This window comes from Solanum pennellii, chromosome 9, assembly GCF_001406875.1.
Source record: "Solanum pennellii chromosome 9, SPENNV200".
Lineage (NCBI taxonomy): Eukaryota > Viridiplantae > Streptophyta > Magnoliopsida > Solanales > Solanaceae > Solanum > Solanum pennellii.
In genome coordinates this window covers 45,434,229-45,443,474 of record NC_028645.1, presented here as the reverse complement: position 1 = coordinate 45,443,474, position 9,246 = coordinate 45,434,229, and the positions used below count along the sequence as shown (strand labels likewise).

At 31.3% G+C, this 9,246-nt stretch overlaps 1 pseudogene; it reads right to left on the bottom strand.

Annotated features, from left to right (window-relative positions):
* Positions 1–444: 444 nt before the first annotated feature.
* On the bottom strand, positions 445–1,173 carry LOC107030168 (annotated as a pseudogene).
* Positions 1,174–9,246: the final 8,073 nt, after the last annotated feature.

The window sequence follows — 9,246 nt, the reverse complement described above, 5'->3', positions numbered from 1 at the left end:
TACTTATTGATTGAAAGATGATATGACACAGAGCCTTTTAGTCAAGTGAATAGTGTTGGTCTAAAATTGTATGTTGTATGCTTGTAAAATAGTAGTTAACTCAGCTTTGATTCTGAAGGTTAATGTGACCATTTTGAAACTTAAATGACTTCGCTAATATAACAATACTCGTCCAGTTGTATTTGCACAGCTGACAATCCACCTTTGTTCAAAATAAGTATATTTTTGTTTCTGTTTTATAGTGAGAAAGTGTAGTGGTAGTTCTGGATTACTGAAAGTTCTTGTCCAATATAATTATTAAAGCATAATCGATATAACAACTATTTTTATTCATACATATATGTCTTCGTTTGTACTTGTATAAACTTATACAAATACAGAATAGACAAAAACCTAAAAGTTGTTCAGATTTCAATAGTAATCTTAATGTTCCTTCACTTATAATCAAGTAATAGTAAAATAGAGATCTGAGGAGAGTCTAGGATCTATGATCAAAGGAATAGGAAACTTTATATGTGTTGTGAGCGCATAATTTTCTTCCACGCTTATGATTTCTGTTATCAAACGTGGAGGTAATTTGCAGTTCACTCAATATAACATGTTTACTAAAGTTTCTCGGTTAACCGTAAGTCCCAAACTATAGCTAGGGCACCTCCTTCTCCGGGAGCCAAATGGCAAGAAGGAAAAGTTATATCCGTCCATGTAAATATCCTATTCTAGGAACCTCTCTAGGAGAAATCTTTTTTTATATCCTAGTACTTGGGGTCCCTTCAAATGGTCCAAATATCAAAAAGAATGGTCTTTCCTTTCTCTATGTCATAACAATAAAAAGTATGCTCTTCAATAACACAATGAAGTTCTAGCATTGTTCCAAGAGGATGTAACCTTAGTGTTTCCTCGAAAATTGCTTCAATGTACGATGAATGTGAACAATCTCTCTCTTCTACCCATCTCTTCTTTTCGACAACACGGTGTTGCTAGTCCTCCACCCTAACTATTTATTGACCAAAATACATGCTTCTCAAAACCATCCTTGTCATACTGCAGAGGCTAAATTGTAAAAAATGTTCTTCAACAAGAATGTACTCGAACGAATCTCGCAACTCTTGCATAAATATCTTGTACAGATAAATTTGTTGTGCTTGGCGCCAATACAGACCATATGGTGCCCATGTCATGTAAGAATATTTATAGCTCGCATCATGTATTTTAGAAACAGTTAAGTCATTTCAGCAGATGACTCTATAAGAACTAGCATGGAGCCAACTTTTAGATGCATCAAATCTCCATGATAATTGAAACGCATGTCAAACATTTATGTGGGATAGGACCAAGTATGTTCAAATAGTGTACCAAGTCAAAAGATTGATGTAGCATCCATTGATGCAAGTTGTGTACAAGTTGTAAGGGGGAAATTCTTCCAAATGTTCATTTAAGTTAAACACGAGATAATTACCTATTTTATATTTGCGAGTGTTTATATATGTCATATTAGGGGTTGGCAGCTTCCACATTTCTAATACTATTAAAATTCATGCGTTTGAGCCTTCTTTTGCTGGCATCTTTCTTCTTTTTGCTTTGTTTACCCTGAGATTTGTGGTTGATAGTTTGCTCTTAGTTTGTGCCCCCAATGTCTTGTTCCTATTCTCTCTACTGAACATTTGTTTTCTAATTCTTTTTTCGGAGTGTTATGAGAAGTATTAAGATTGCCCTGTTGATCATTCTTTTTACTGTGTGCTTGAACAGAAACCTTTCCCCAATGGATGAGTTTAATGTGCTGGTTCTCTTGTGTTTGTCCGTCCTTCTTTGCCCATACCTCCAAGTACGTTAGCATAGAGGGAGATTTTTTGGATATGGGGTTGGTAACACATAATGGGTTGAAAATCCAGCACTAGATCTAAACATTTTATTATTGTAGTGATGAAGTTCTTTCTTGACTCTGCCAACTCCCACATTACACAGGCAACTGCACAACACTAAAACAGTAAGGATAAAGGAATGAAAAACACATCAGGATATTGGAATTTAAAGGCAAAGATATCATGGATGCTAATTCATCAAGAACACACTAGAAATGTATCCGATATTAAAATTGTAGGCACGACACAAAATGAAAAAGAAACTACGATATTATATAGCTAACACATCTAAAATCATTAGAGTAGCACTTCTAGAACACATGTAATTTCCTCAATTTTATAAATACCAAAAAATCAAAATGACACAATCAACTGATGACCACATGAATAAAGATGAAAAACTAATGCAAATAGTTTAGAGTACTAAAATACTAAAAGAACATAAAAAGAAGTACAACGTCTAAAACAGGTAGAGAATCCACTTCCTTACTTATATAGGACCATAGTCAAGTATACGAGATTGAAGATTTCACTTTATTCCTGGTCACGAGATAAAGATGTAGACGTTTTCAAGAATTTCACTTGTTTGCCTATGTTTTCCCAGCCACTGCCTTGTATTTCCTGATGATTTTTACTTGTACCTGGAATTTTTGGAAGATTTGGTTCATCAAGATAAATTTAAGAGTTATGAGTAATAATATTTTTACCTTTAAGACCGACTTTTCTGGTATTTTCCTGATCCATTTGATCTTGAGGTGTCTCAGGTTTCTTCTAAATGTTTGTATTGTTTTTTTTTCTCTTTCTTTATTTGCCATTGTTCTTCCTGCAGATTTGACACTTCTTTTTTGTAATGATGTTGCCTTGAGTCTATTTGTGACGTCGTACTATTTTTATTGTCACTTGACTGCATGCTATCTAGTTCTTTTTTTATCACCGTTATATTTATTCCTTTTTTATCCCTTGAGTCCATGTTTGAATCCTAATTATGCCTCAATTTAGCCGCAAAAGATCGTATCACTATATAAGATGAAAGCTTTGAGATTTCCTTATTTTTGGAATTATTTTGTTGATTATGGGTTTTCACCTCCTGCACATTTCTATCTTGTTTCACATCTGTCCCGTTTCTCTAACACACTAAGCTTGCTTCAATTAATTTGTAAATTCTCTTGTTGCCTTGTCCAGGAAATTAGTCGAAGAAAATAGCACGATTCCTCTGTATTTGCTTATTACAAAAATTAGATGTAGTTTTGTTCTAAGGTTTCCACGTTTGTTTTTTGGTGCCTAAGTAGAGCCTGTTTGAGTATTGATATAATAATAATATGCAGCAACAAAAATGTGACACTGAACTCTCTTAATATTATTATTGAATTTGACTTTGTCAACTTATATTTGGAATGAATTATAGATATTTTTGTTCAATCTAGATCTTCTTACATTAGATTTGAGACCCTGTTCTAGATCTCTAATATTGTTTGATGTGTGATGATATATTTTTAAGATTAGTTCAAGTATTTTTGAAACTCATGCAGTACCAATGCATATGTCGATAATGACTTATTGGAATATGTATCCAATTCTATGAACTCGTTGCATACGACTGAAAGAGGTGGTCAGTTCTAGCAATTACACATGCTTGTGGATTTTGTGATCCAATTTTCCTCTTTCTCTATTTTTTCTTTCTAAAAGTGGTCCATTGAGATAAATTTTATTGAAGGGGATTGTGATTCATGTCACTGCTTTACCTTGTAACTAATTTTTCACATTTCAGTAATAAAAAAAGTGATATTCACTTAATTTGTATTGTCCCTTCTCCATTACTCCTTTATATTATAGAAAGGAGCACATATTTGTTGATGATGACTAATTCATGGGCTGGGGAAGCTAGTCTTCAGGGTCATTTCTTTGTGGAAAATAAAATAATTTAATTATATATGTAAATCTGGTAAGGTCTTATATTGTTTATTCTGTGCTATATAATTTGTGTGATGGAGTTTTTAGGTTATTGTAAGATGAGTTCTTACAATAAACAACATACACAATGTGAAATGCATATCAATGCTATCACACCGTTAGTTGCATTATAAGATGTTCGTATCTTTGTCCTCGCACCATATGTTAGTTTTGTTGAAGCAAATCATATACCTTCCTTAACTTTATTTTCCTTTTGGAAAAAACGGCACATTTATGTATTCAATGAAATGTTAATTTTTGTATTTAATAAAGCATAGAAGTAATCAATTTAATGTTTTTCTCAGGATAACATGATCAAGAAGACTGAAAGTACTGTAGTTGGCACAAATAAAAAGAAGTGGGTACGTTTGAAATAAACTAGAAGATCTTTCTTTTAATTCAAAAGAAGGAAAATTTCATGTATATAATTACTTCTTTTGCATCAAATTCTTAATTTTTTTTATTTTTAGAAAAAATTAGTTAGTCATTTTTAATATCCTAAATTGTTCAAGTTAATGGTGAGCTAATTTCTATTATTATATAGTTATAAATTTCTTGTGTGCATTTCTTATGCAGAATTTCTAAGGAAATTGAGGTCAATTATCGACTTCAACAGGCTCGACTTTTGGATTGATGATTGCGTAAAAATTTATTCAAGATTGAAGATTTTATTTCCATTTGAATTAGGAGTTAATTAGTTGGTCTTATGTTGAGATTATTACATTAGATCTCAATTTTACTTGAGGTAGAGAAGAAATTTTTTCTTGACATTGTTTACTTTTACAGAAAACTTATTATATTGCTATTTTTTATTTGATTATAATATTAGAAAATATTTGCTTTATATAATATTTCTTGATTATAAAGAAGAAGATACTTTTGAATGCACAGATTCTTTGTCGGTATTTATGTCTTGACAAAAACTATATATAGAATTTTTTGGGATGTTTGAGAATCCTTGTAGCGAAGTAAGAATATTAATATGACATTTAGAAAAATATAAAATAATGTCATCAATTTTTATGAAATTCAATAATATCATTTGTTAACATTAACTAAATTGCTAGAAATTTTATGTGACATTTTATAGATGTCTCAAGTGTCTGTTCAAATTTGTTTTACCAACATTTAATCTTAATGTCAAAAGTGTACGTGACATTTCATAATTGTCATACATCTCATATTGACATTTACATAAATATCAAAAATAAATGTCATGTATTTTATATAGAAATTTGCATATATGTCAAAAATAAATGTCATATATCTCAATTCAACATTTACCTTATAATCGAAAATAAATTTCATATATATCTCATACCGACATTTATCTAAATGTCGAAAATAATGTCATGTATCTAATATTGACATTTAACTATATTTCGAAAATAAAAGTCATATAATTCATAGACATTCACCTAAATATAAAATATAAATGTTATATATTTCTTATGGACATTCACATAAATGTTAAAAAGTAAATGTTGTAATAACCTTACCAACATTTACATATATGTTGCAAAGTAAATGACGTAAATTCTTTTAAACATTAATCTAAATGTCACAAAATAAATGTAACAAATTCTTCTCGACAATTTTCTAAATGTTGGAAAAATTCTCGACACTAAAATTTACGACATTTGATCCAAATGTAAAATAGTTATCGGTATTAAAATTTGTGACATTTAAACATCATAATACGACATTTAAAAAATGTCGGTGTATCTCAAATTTCATGTAGTGATGACACAGGAATTCATGTAGCTCAATATGTCTATAACGTTTATGGCTAAGTCTCCCTAAACTTAAGAAATAAATTAAGATAAGAATATGAACATTAGTCATGATTCGTTGAAGAATTAGAAAGTGTAGGTAGGACTATGGACTGTATTTATGCATTGCTCAAGTGGACATTAAGGGAGGATATGATTATGTTCCTTTATGATATAAGGATTATTGATCATGTATGTTGATATGAATGAATGTTAAGATCGACTTATGCCAACACATGAATTGTGATTATGCATGTTAATTAAACTTATGGCTTCTAAATAAGTTTGTTTTGTATATGTGGAGGTATGACACTCCGTGTGTACATTCAACAAGTATGATTTTGAAGAGTTTTTGTCACGACAAGGGAGTACACCCTAGAAGTAATCGTCCTCGGAGAGACCCTAGACTATCCGTTAGGATACATCATTGCATATTATAGGTAGAGAAAATGTGTAAAATTAAAAATATTTACATAGGAGCTAACCTATCGCTAGCCCCCTAAAGTTGGCACTAACTTTCAAATACCTTAACAAGGTTTTGTCCATTTTAGACACCTCATATCATGTTCTGGTGTGTCGTTTTTGCACTTTTTTTCTAATCAGACAAATATGTAAGTTGTTTGTAACACACTTGTCGATGACGTGTCAAAATGACGAATTAAACAAAGACAGTGACATATATACTGAAAATATTTTTTAAAATTGAATTTTGAGGTTTTTTTAAAAATGGCCAATGACTTAATGACATGTGTCAATTTAAACGCAAATAATTTTAAAAAGAATTAACCACTTACAAGCCCTATGTTGTCTTCTCCACCACCCACACCCCTGATCCTCAACCTCATTCCAACCAGATTGTCTTCTCCCTATTCTACAACCCCCTACCCCAGATTAATTTAATTTTCTTTGATACATTTTTATATAGTAATTTAACTATTTGAAAGGAATTATTAACAAAAGCACAATTTCTTTGATATATTAAAACTTATTCCTCTTACTTATAACTTCAAATAAAATCTTCAAATTTAAACAAAGAGTTCCCTAAAAGAATTTTCTCGATTTCTTTTAAGAAAATATAATTCAATTTTTTTAAAAATATTTCAAGGAGGAAGAATTGCACAAAATAAGAAAAGTTATTTAATTTTGAAATTTCTTGGTGTTGTAGCAGTATTATTAGATTTATTTCTCCATGGATGGAACTTATGTTTTGAAAAATTATGGCTAAAATGGGGAAGAATAGTAAAAAAAATAAAAAAAAATATCAAATATAAGATCTCCACTGCTGGTAAGGAGTGTATCTCATGTTAGCAAAAAGTGTCAACATGATACAACGAGATATGACATGATGTCGAAAATGAACAAAGTCTAGATGAAGTGTCTAAGTAAAAATTAGTGTCAACTTTAGGGGGCCACCGATGTGTTAGGATTTTACATAGTGAAGTATAGTTAGACTTCTCGTTTATTGTATATGAAGCTTACATACACTTCGCATTTATGAAGTATACATAGACTTCTAATTTAAGGAATATAGACAATTCATATGAAGTAGTCAAATACTTGTCTCACATATAAACTATCTATCATAGAAGGAATTGGGCATCGCCCTTACACTATTACAATTTGCCACATATAGGCTTACAACAAAATCTAAAAAATAAGAAAGAGCAATTGTCTTGCACATAGTCAGTATTAATATGGCTAGAAAAGTGGCTTTGTCCCCGGATGAGAGGACTCATCAATAAATTGGGAAAAGACTTCCTTCAAAGTGATCTTGATTAACTTGGGAAAAGGTCCAAGACTTCCTTCTAAGTGACCTTGATTCCTCAATGGCCCAAACCAATATTACTGGGGGAAAAGGGAAAGAATATGGGTTAGTTCAAACCACACATACTAAGTATGGAAACATATTCAAGTAAAACCATTGAAATCATGATTAAAGAAGAAATTTTGTTCAAATACATGCTAAGTCACTTGAAAGGCTTTTATGCACATACAAGTCAATAATCCTAATAACATCAAGGCATGTTCATATCCAACACAAGACCAATATTATCATAAAAACATATCAACATTTCATAACTTAGAGTTCATATCATCAAAGAATATAAGACCCTTACTCACAATCCTCTCCTAGGCCTACAATTGTAATGCTCATTTGATGATCCATAACCCCACATAATCAAGTAATCTAGAAAAGAGAGTATAAGCAATGCCTACACTTCACATAAAGTCATAGCCTGCATTTTAATCATCATATATAGAAACTTAGAACAATATCATGAACACATAAAGTCAATAGCATATAAGGTCAACATCATATAAAGTCAACATATGAATTTCATTCATAACGTAAGTACATAAGAACATCCTCCTAGGAATCCCCACACGGTCAACTTGTGCAATTTATATGTAAAGTCCCGTACCCTTACCTACACTATGTAGATCCCCTTATGTCACCCTAGATATTGTTCACTTTATTACTTTCATTCATTAATTTTACTTTCGGGAACAATCACCTTAACCAACACTAGACCATGTGAGCTAACCTTGGAATCTGCTGTCATGAAACGCTAGACCGAAAGAATATGTGGTACTTGCTGAGGTAGAACTAAAACATTGACCTAACTTTCTAGGTTGATCAACTAGCTAGTTTTCCTGTGGGGGTACATAGTTATGAAATAAGGAGATATGTATTGGAAACCCTCATTTTCCATAGTTGCATTACAGTCTCCATCTCATTAGAACTATTGTGAACCTACTTTTCCTCTTTTGAAAGGCACACCTGTAATATCTAGTTCGATCGGTGCTAAGCTAAAGTCCCTTTTTGAAATGTCATTAAGTAATCCTTAGACAATACATTACAATATAGGCCATAGGGACTAATCCTTGTATAATCATGTTCATTTTGTCATGACCCGAGAGTATACCCTAGAAGAAATGGTATTCACAAATCATGTAATGACGTATTTTATCTTTCGGAGGTCTTGTACAAGCCGTTTGACATTATTCAATGCATACATGTATGAAAAGTAGTGCGGAATTAAAATTTTTAACACAATAGAATAAATACTTCGAAATATCTTTTATAGAAAATCATAGGAAAAAGGCTAAGTCTCATATTCGCCAACTTATACACACGAATATCTTGGGTCACATCCCATACATCAACATAATAAAAATAACAAAGTCTAATACAATGTCTTTAACACGAAAAGGTAAACATAGTTATGTCATCAAATCAATTGAAGACATACCACAACTTTCTTGAATAAATGCTAATTTCTAAGATTCACTTAAATGACTCCTCTTAATTGCAAGCTACACCTTTTTAAGATATGAAAAGATATGTGGAAATAGTACATTAGAATGCACTAAGTATGGTGACATGCAATTAATTTTTCTAAAAGGATATTTGTATATAACATGCTCTTTTTGAAGAAAACCTTATATCATAAGTATAAGAAACCACTTTAAGTCATATAAGACTCTCCTACCAAAGGTTATAGTAAGACCCACTTGAGCATGTTATGAAGTGGCCTCCCACACAACCCATTCGCACACCAATAACTGATCCTTAATAATACCTAAGGTAATATTATTCCAATTTTATCAATTAAAATCCCTACCTAATGTTACTCTAAGACTCACCTAAGTTATACATGAAG